The 10,067-nt window shown below is 43.2% G+C and overlaps 1 pseudogene across 1 annotated transcript; it reads right to left on the bottom strand.

Annotated features, from left to right (window-relative positions):
- Positions 1-5,389: 5,389 nt before the first annotated feature.
- Positions 5,390-9,616, bottom strand: LOC146776462 (apoptosis regulator BAX pseudogene; annotated as a pseudogene). The gene has a single exon (XR_014971906.1). The product of XR_014971906.1 is annotated as an apoptosis regulator BAX pseudogene (transcript).
- Positions 9,617-10,067: the final 451 nt, after the last annotated feature.

Genomic DNA, 10,067 nt, shown 5'->3' with positions numbered 1-10,067 from the left:
AGGGGTGGCCACTGTATGCTTTTGTTTATCATTTCTATGCCTGCGTTTTATCTGCTTGTCTTAGACCTTTAAATTATTATTAGTTCACCATTTATTGTAGGATTTAATTATTTTCTTTCCCACACTTCATTCACTAGTAAGTGGCAATACGTCCAAAGGCCATATGTTGTCACTTTCAGTGATGTCAAGAGATCAAAACCTTTGAAGCTTAAGTAATATTACTTCTTTTGTTATGATGTTGATGGCCCACACACAGCAGATGCTATTTTACACAATGTGCATACCCAGCATAAACACAGAATCTACACATCTCAATCACGTGTTTCAATCACGTGTTTCACATGTTTGTTAAGCGCTACTACTCACCTGTGAGGGTCTCAAGGCGCTGGGGGAGGGGGGTTTTGCAGGTTCCAGTCCATCAAGGAGGGGATCTGTCGAGGAGCCAGGTTTTGAGGTTTCTTGTGAAGATGGGGAGAGATGTTGTCTGTCTGAGGTGGAGTGGGAGGCATTCCAGGCTCTGTCCGCGAGGAAGGAGAAGGAGTGGTCGCCTGATCTCGTCTTTCTGGTGCAGGGGACCACGGAATAGGAGAGCTGGGCTGATCGTAGGGTCCTTTGTGGTGCGTGGAAGTTGAGTCGGTTGTTCAGGTATGCTGGTCCGGTGTTGTGGAGGGCCTTGTGAGCGTGGGTGAGTATCTTGAAGGTGACTCAAGCTTCGATAGGAAGCCAGTGGAGTGTGCGCAGGTTCTGGGAGATGTGGCAGTGTCTTGGCAGGTTGAGGATCTGTCTTGCGGCGGCGTTCTGGATGTTCTGTTACTTGCGTGTGAGGTTTTTGTTTATTCCGGCATCTGGCACCCGCAACAGACAGACATCATTGCACACACAACTCCGGAAGCGCAGTTTAACTAATAATCGTTGGCTAGCAGAATCCAGGTGTACTAGACAAGAGTAAAAGTAAGATAATTGAGAGCCTGATGATGTTGAAAACTCCTGCGCTTACTTCCAGATTATACAACTATTTAGTTGATGGACTAGCCTTTTTCCACCCCTACAGACCAGGATGAGCAAGAGCATCCCATTAAGTAAATTAGAGGGGTTCTTTCTTATTCTGGATAGTGCTGATTTAAAAGTAGTTGTACCCGGCAAATCTATCAATGAAGAAGGATTTATGTATCCTGCACAAGTGTCCACCCTAAGTGTCGAACCCACAATGTCAGTGGAACAGCTACGGCCTCAAGCGACTCACCAAGAGAAAATGTGAGAGCAATTTGCTGTTCCTAGGAGTTGGCTGCTTCAGATTGGAGATATCAATTGGGTGTGTTTCCTTATCGGAATAAAGTTTCTCAAAAGGGTTGTCCCATGTTTTTGTCTGCTTGAAATAATCAACATAGGTTGTGGCAGATTGTCTGCAATTAGCTAGGATGTTCCAAAAGGATTTTGTGTCTCTAGTCCTCGCTGCGGTGACAAGGTTCATCCCACACATCAGACTCCCAGGCTGATCTTGCTTTTTTTTGTTGTTGTTCATACTTCCTTCTAGCTTTTATTATTAAGTCACTATTCTTATATTTGATAGAGTTACAACTATAGACTTTGCTAGGCTATATTGTTTAGTGAACCCAGGGTGCTTTTTCCCTCCCTTGGGAGGTCCTTTATATTCTTTGAACAAGTGGACGCCCTATTTATTGAGGATATTGTCATGGAGTTTTAGACAATCCACTGGGGTGTCACCTTCACGATCTGATTCAATCATGAGTTCAATAGTGTCACCGACCTTCACATATATCTTGACCATAGTAGTGGGGTGGCAAGAATCAGTGGACCATTTTAAGGCCCACATTTTGTTGGTAAGGGCAAGATCCCCCTGCTGCTTAGATAGGGAGCAATCACCCTTAGTGAGGAGGACAGCTCTCATCTCCAGATGCAGAGCACTGTGGTCACTGTCTGTCTTGGGGATAATCATCATGTCCTGTGCAAGTGGCCATAAGTTCTGGAAGACAAATATATAATTGATTCTGCTAGTGGAATTATAGCACTTGAAGGTATGCTTGCCCCCCACATCTGAGGGGGACCTACCATTACACGCTCTAAGGCCTAGTAAAAACTTGCCAGAGTGGAAACATTTTTCAATGGCTCTAGGCCTAATTGGGGGATTCCTCGTGCCTTACCCTCATCCTGTGAGATACAATAACCTTCACAATCATTAGGTTTGTAAGTGACATTGAACTTACCCGTGTCAATGGTCGATCCACCCGGCAGGATATCCGAGAGGTACTCCTCTAAAATATTTGTATTATAAAATCAATTAATAATTTCTTGTGGTGGTCCCCAGTTCTGGTATTAACATTGAAAATGTATTAGAGGGAACCAATTTTAGCCCTAAACTGTCAGGTGAAGTCAAGGGTAGGGTTAATATTTCACAAGTAAGCGTGGTTTTAACCCAGATAGTGAGCCCACCAGCACGGCACTCCTTCCCCAAGATTAAAGCATTGTATGAGAAATTAGTGAACCCTGTTCTAAATACAGGAGCTGTGCACCATGTCTTTTGAAATATGCAAATGTCAAAAGAGTCTATAAAGTCTCCCCAATCAAGATCAGCAAGAATAGATTTGAGCACAGCAATGTTCCAGGACAGTAAGTTCATGTTCACAGGAGGTGGACTTGCAAAGTTTTCCCCAGAGGTAACCTCTTGCGTTCAGATACATATGGAGGGTCAGGAAGGGAGAATTAAGTGTGATTGAGTGGCCTTCACTTGGTCCTATGTACCCCTAAATTCTAAGGCTGGGAGGGCGGTTATGTAGCTAGAGGGGCTTGTGTTCTTAGTAAAAACAGTGGCACTGTAACATTCCTATCTTCATTTAATTTGTTATGTTAACATTAATGTTTTACTTTAAGGTTAATAGTTTAAATTAAGTTCATTCTGTTCAGTTGTTGGTGGCATATTTAATAGATATATTACATAGATAGATAGATAGATAGATAGATAGATAGATAGATAGATAGATAGATAGGATAGATATGTAAATAAAGAACTAATTAAAACTATTTAATAATATACTATTTCTAACTATTTTGCTACTTTAAATAAATTACTTTAAATTCGATATTTTCATAGCACAGCATGAGGCACTTATCAGTTGAAACTTTCTGTTCTCAGGAACACCTCTGCTACTGAAATGAGGCCTTGGGTAAACACCCAGTGAATCTATAGTTCAATACGTGTTTTCCTTGAATGTACAGCTGCAGAAAACTTTTGCAAATGAATCGATTTAGCATGTTCACCATAAGAAGCTTTCCTTCACGGGAAAAATAAATTGTTTTGATCACGAGCCTTCGAGCTCCACATTAACTTGATTTCAGGAAGGGGATCTTAGAAGTGAACTAAAAGAAATTGCCTTCTTATCTATTAAGGGCTAGAAGTTGAAGTTATTGCTAGGGGTGGGCGGAAGTACATGAAAACACTGCGAGATTACGTGGAGTTCCGCAGATGGATGACAATCAGCATGTCATGCTGCTTGTGCTGATTGTTAGTGCTAGCAGCTTGCTCCATGCTGAAAAATCAATGTGAACCGCACCACAGGGCGAGCCAGAGGGTGCTGATTCTCAAGTTGGTTTTCCTGCCGCTCTGGTAGACTATCTGCTTGAGTGGCAGCTTTCCCACCATGAATGGTGACGACCGCCTGTGTTGGGAAAATATCACCAGGTGCTCTCCTAGGACCTGAAAATCACACTCGGGGATGCCAATTCTCACCCGCATTCGCCAACTTACAGTTGGCACGCTGTGTGTGAGAAAAACCTCCATCATGCAACATTTGGCATAGTTTTGTCAGTACTCCACATTTTACAAGCATACAGCAGACTAGGCAAAACTCTGCGAACTCCATCAGCGGAGTGGAATTTATCACCCACCCCTAGTTATTGCCTCGCCATTAAGGAGAATCCTGGTGTATCTGTGGAAAGAAAACAAAATTGAAAACAAGCTGAAAGCTATGGACACTCCAGAAAAACAAAATAAAACAAAACCGGAAAGAAACTGAGAGCATGACCACTTACTGAAAGGTGTACAGACACCTGATTTACTTGAAACATCTAAAGGGTGAAAGCAAGAAAAGAAGTAAATGAAAAGGAGATCAAACTATCCACTGTCACCATTATGAACTTCCTAGGAAATGTACAGTTTAATCCCACCTTGGAGAATACTGATTCTAGTTTTACAGCCCTGGTGAAGGCAAACAGTATACAGAGACTGTGACAATACATTTGTTGGCTGGCTGCATGTTGAATATTTGGAGCAATCAACAAATGAATTAATTACAATGAGCATGTGACATTGTTTTATTGAGTGATTGGTGTGCTGGCAATTGGATTATTTGTATAATTTATGGTATCTCAAAAATTAAAATTGAATTCAATCTTTATTTTACATATTTCATTCTGGGAACTCTGAGTATCTAAAAAAGCAACTGTCTGAGGAAGTGTCAGAATGTAAAAGAAAATGCTTGCCATTTATGTTCCACAAGACCCTGAACTGTAACACATCCTCTTGCAATTTGGTCTCTGCAGCAGTCCAGGGAGAATATTTATGGCAGTCTGGGACAAGAGAAATCTCCTATCCAGTCATTGTAAGTAATCATTCTGCCACAGATACAGGCTGAATGAGTTCAGTAGCCCACCCCTCTCATGTACCATAAATACTGCCTTTGAGTTGAAAAACCTGGGCTTCCATACAACACACAGAAGGCAAGAGAAAGTCACCCTATAAAAACTGCTCTTTATTAAAACCTGGAAAAATATACATGTGAATGTGCTTTTACGGATGACCTAAGAATGGTTGGGAGCAAAACAATGAGTGTATGATGCAGCGATATGAGGGGGAAATACAATATTGAGGATCGAATAAGAAAACACATACATACCTACGGTGTGCTAAGCAAAAAAAAACTAGTTGCTTGAAGAAAAAGAAAAAAGTTGTTGCCTGATGTGAATTGTGAAATGATGAAAATTATCTAAAGGATGGTAAAGAAGCTGTGTTCCAAGGGAGGGACAAACACAAGTAGAGGAAGAAATGCCATAGAATAGGAAGCAGTCAAACAGGAGTAACAGGAAAGCCAACCAATGGTAAGCAATGGAGTGGCCCAAAGCTCACTGTAAGTATTGATAACATACATAATTCGTGTTAGAAATAGGGGCTCTAGTTGCCAGAGGTATGCACTCTGTCCAAGTAGGGACCACCACTCTAGTCAGGGTAAGTCAGATACACACCCTAAATTAACCTGTGCTCATCCTCTGGCAGCTTGGCACAGAGGAGTCAGCCTTAATTTAGGAGGCAATGTGTAAAGTATTTGTGCACACTTTAATTAAATTCACTCAATGAAAACACCACAAAAAGACTCTATTGCAGTTTAGAAAAATACAGAATATTTATCTGATTGAAGCAAGATGAAAACTACAAAAGTCCAATATATAGAAGTCGAGATATGAGTTTTTAAACATTAAATATGAAAACAGTGCTTAGAAGTCACAAGGTTACTTGAGGACATGAGGGACGGGTGCAAATCCAAAGTTCGATGGAAGGTCCAGTGTTGAACCCTTTTTCGATACACAGATGCTGCGTCGATGTCAGGCTGCGATGTCATCGTTCAGTGGCTTCAGCGATTGGATCGCTGTCAAAACAGCTGAAAACCCCACTTCTGAGTCCGAGGACTCGAGGGAACACCTCAGGCAAGGGTAGGATTCACAGATGGCAGAGTTGTGCAGCACCAGGAAGTTGCAAGAAGTCTTTTGTGTCCCTGAGACTTCAGAAGAACAGGAGGCAAGTCAGAAAGACCTTGGTGAATCCTGGGTTCAAAGATGTAGAGAGCCGGTCCACTCCCTCTTACTCCCAGCAGGGAGCAGCAGGTAGCAGGCCAACACATCAGAGCCAGTTGCAAAGTGGCAGTCCCTCCTACAGTACAGCAATTAGCCGGCAGCAAGCTAACACAGCAGAGCAAGCAGCAAAGTGGCAGTCCCTTCTGCAGGACGCAGCTCTTCTTCCAGGCAGAATGCCCTTGATTCCAGCAAAGTTCTGATTTAATGGTGTCAGGGTCCAGTACTTATACACAAATGTGTCTTTGAAGTGGGAGAGACATTAAAGAGGCCTTCGAAGACCACAAGGTCCCTGCCTTTCCTGCCCTCGCTCCAAACACACCACAGGGGTGTATGCAACTCTTTGTGTGGGGACAGGCACGGCTCTATTCAGGCGTAAGTGTCAGCTCTTCCCTCCCAATCTACCTCAGGAAGGCTCATCAGCCTGGGGATGGGCCATCAAGATGCAAATTTCATACCCCAGCTGTCTTTGTGTGACTGTCTATAGGGAAAGCACAAAGCCCATCTGTCACTCTAACCTAGACGTGTATTCAGAGACAGGCAGAGGCACAGAATGGTTAAAGTAAGAAAATGCTAACTTTCTAAAAGTGGCATTTTCAAACCTGCAATTTAAAAAACAACTTTACTTAAACAGGTGTTTTTAAAGGGTGAGTTCAGAGACACCAAACTCCAATTTTCTATCTGCTTCCAATGAGAAATTACACTTAAAAGATGTTTTAAGGCAATCCTCATGTTAACCTATGGGAGAGATAGGCCTTGTAGTAGTTGTAAATGAATTTAGCAGTCTTTCACTACGAGAACATATAAAGCTCAAAAGTACATGTCTTGCATATTAAATATACCGCACCCTGACCATGGGGCTACATAGGTCCTACCTTAGGGGTGACTTACATGTAATACAACGGAATGGTTTGGCTTGACAAGCAGGTTAACTAGCCAGATCGAAATGACAGTTTAAAACGGCACACAAAGGCTCTGTAATGTCAGGCCTAATCCATGTTCAAAGGGCTACTGAGTGGGTTGCACAATCAGTGCTGCAGGACCACTAATAGCATTTAATTTACTGGCCCTGGGCACAAACAGTGCACTTGACTAGGGACTTACAAGTAAATTAAATATGCCAATTGTGGATAAGACAATGTTAGCATGTTTAAAGTAGAAAGCGTACACACTTTAGCCCTGATTAGCAGTGGTCAATTGCCCAGAGTCCCAAAGCCAACAAAAAAGGTCAGAAAAAGAGTAGGAGGAAGGTAACCCTGCAGCAAGGGCCATGTCCAACAATAAGTATTCGACCAAAGACAGCTAAATGTTGTCTTTCGATGAGACCTACAAATGTTGGTGATTTTACCCCTTGAGCTAGGGTAGCTGATCTGTAACTATGCCCGTCCGAGTAACTTGCCTCTGCCACCACCTTTCTCGCCCTTCAGTCGGCTGCTTCTCTTAATTCAGTCCAATAATACTGTTGGAGCCTTCGCTCTCTGCTTAACTGCATACCCCAGTTCCCTTCCTTGTCTATATTAAAATATGCTACCACTATCCTCCACTCGATCTTTCCTTTCTGCTCCCTCCGCCTTCTATTTTCTAACAAAACTGTTTTGCCTAAACCTTTGTGCATTGTCAGTCTATTGTAACATATAATGTTTATTTTTAGAGCTCAGCTTGTTTTTTTGTTTTTTAGTAAGACTAAAACAGTCTAAAGAATCGTATACCTGTTATTTTTAATGCAAACGAACACATTCAATCACATTTGAGACATTAGTTCTCCACAGTTATGTTTTAAAGTAAAGCCCACACAACACTTGGTAGCGGGTTCTATAGAAAAATGCAAAATAAATTAAATTAATACTCCTTTGTTGAAGTTTGGTAGACGTTCATTGAAATTCATAGTGCTGCCTCAACGGTGCAGCGCACCCACCGTCCCCAGCATGGTATGAACACTAGATTTGTGGGCACTGACATTGTATCCTTCGTTTTGGGAATACTTTTGCAGTCCCACACATAGAGGAGAAAACTAGACGAGCAGAGGCAGAAATTTCTGGGTTTTTTTCTTTTACCAGAAATGTTCACTGGGCTCATCTGACTGCAGAGGTGGTCACTTCAACTGAGAAACATCAGCCGCACAGGTGCATAACTTACTGTCATTCCCTCCTCTTAAACTTTACCCCGTAAGGAACTTTTCCAGAAGTTTGTGCGGGGTTATTGCCACCAAAGATCTAAATAAGAGCCAGAATGTTTGAGGCAAAAACCTTTCATCTAAGCTGGTACTCAGATGAAATATAAACCGAAACTAAGGTGGCCATAACGGAATTATTTATCTACACATATCCAAAATCCATGCTCCTCCCATTGACCTTTCCTGCTAGGCTAAATCTGACCTCATGCAGTCACAAGTGTACATGATGCAGAGTCTAAGGTCACTTGGCCTGGCCAGACACCAATCATGCCTACTCCCCATTCAGGAGCAGAAGCCACTTAGAAGAAGACAGACAAGATTCCCTCCCATCTTGCCGCCTGCACCGAAAAATCGAATAGGAGTCAAAAGGGGAGTGGAGGAAGTGATGTATAGTTAGTGTAAGGTACACGAAGAATGATCAAGAAGGCACAGAGATGCTGGTACAATCTAAAGTCAGGGTCTAACATGGTTCATAGTGATGCTTTCATGCTGGTGATGTTAATGGCTCATACGCAACCTGGTGATGATATAATCCTGCCCTTGACTGGAGTAAACATCCAACCAGGTCCACTGGATACAAATATTTATATCAAGAAAAGGATTTGTTCAAGTAAACAAATTGAAACAGTAATTAAAAAACAAAAATGTCTTTCATATTTTCTTCTTAAAAAAGGCACAAGGAATTTGTGTAAAAGTATGAAGAATTCACAGGGCCATTTGCAATTGATGATGAACAGAAGTGCCCGATCAGCACAGTCCGGCATTAGCAAAGGAAGCTCAGCGTCCACTTTGGGATGTGCTAGGTTAATGCTTTCACACAATCCTAAGAAAACTTCCAGAAGGTGAGGGAGGCCGTCAGTACTCCAGCTACAAAGATGCCAAGGGTCTGCCACGTTGGTGTACCAAACAGACTCTCCCATCCTCCCTGATCCCGAATCCACTCTAGCAAGTTATCGCGTAGATAATCCATGGTCCAGTTGAAAATAGTGCGGATCAGCTCTGGAACATTGGAGAGGAGAGCCTTTTGGACCAGTTTGCAGGCAAAGTAAAAGAGTGCTACCACACGCCCCCAGTTGAAAGACCCATCTGCAAACATCTGACAGGCAACCTGGAAGAAAACCTTTCTGGGAGAGTTGGTTGGCACCTGATCGATCGTTCTCTGCAGCTCCATGTTCCCGTCTAGCTCATCGCCGATTTTGCGTAGACACTCGATCAGGCGCTTAATGGAGGGATCAATGGTCATCTCATTTCCTCCCAGCTCTTGCTTTGCCTGGCTGACCTTTTCCTTACTGCAGGTCCTCTCCACACGGTCTTCAATGAACCCACGTAGAAGCACTCCTCCCATGCCCATTATCTGCTCCGGGCTGGTCCCTGCGTTGCTGCTTCGTCTTCTAGTGGGACCATCGCCCCCTGGTCCCCCACCTTCTGCTCCGGTTTCCTCCGGTGGCCGTTGAGGCCAGTCTTCTCCCGCGCTCCGATCCGCCATCGCTGTGCCGGAAGAAACACTGCAACTTCTTCTGCTTCCTGCTTCCGCCAAAGGTTAAAAAAAAAAGCGGCTACGTCACGTATCAAAGAGCGAGAGCCGTGGGCAATACCGGCGCCTGAGAAACCCTGGTGACAAGGAAGAACCGCTCGGAGCAGAAAAATATTTATATCTGTGCACGCACACCAACTTCCCAGTGAATTCCCGTGCAGAAATGTGCACTCCTGACCCTGGGAATAATCCCAGAGATGGATTTTCTGCAATAAACTCTTCCAAACACCTCAGCGCTACCTGTTCATCATTTATATGCATGACAAGGATTCTAACAATCTCACCTACATAAGAGTGAGTAAAGTGAAGTTTTTTAACTGCCACCTTTGTTCATTGCTCGCAAAAAACTGTCTGAAGGAAGCAAAAGATCTAGTGAACAAAAGAGTATTGCACCCAGTGAGAAGGGGATCGAAAGAGGAGCAGTGTCAGAGTGAGTAGAGCTGTGGGAGACTCCCACAGCTCTACTCCACTGAGAGTATAGAGGGATCTCTAGCTCTAGGT

The sequence above is a fragment of the Triturus cristatus genome, chromosome 12 (assembly GCF_964204655.1).
Source record: "Triturus cristatus chromosome 12, aTriCri1.1, whole genome shotgun sequence".
NCBI classification, from domain to species: Eukaryota; Metazoa; Chordata; class Amphibia; order Caudata; family Salamandridae; genus Triturus; species Triturus cristatus.
Note: the sequence above shows the minus strand (reverse complement) of the source record. Positions and strands in the feature narration are given on the sequence as shown.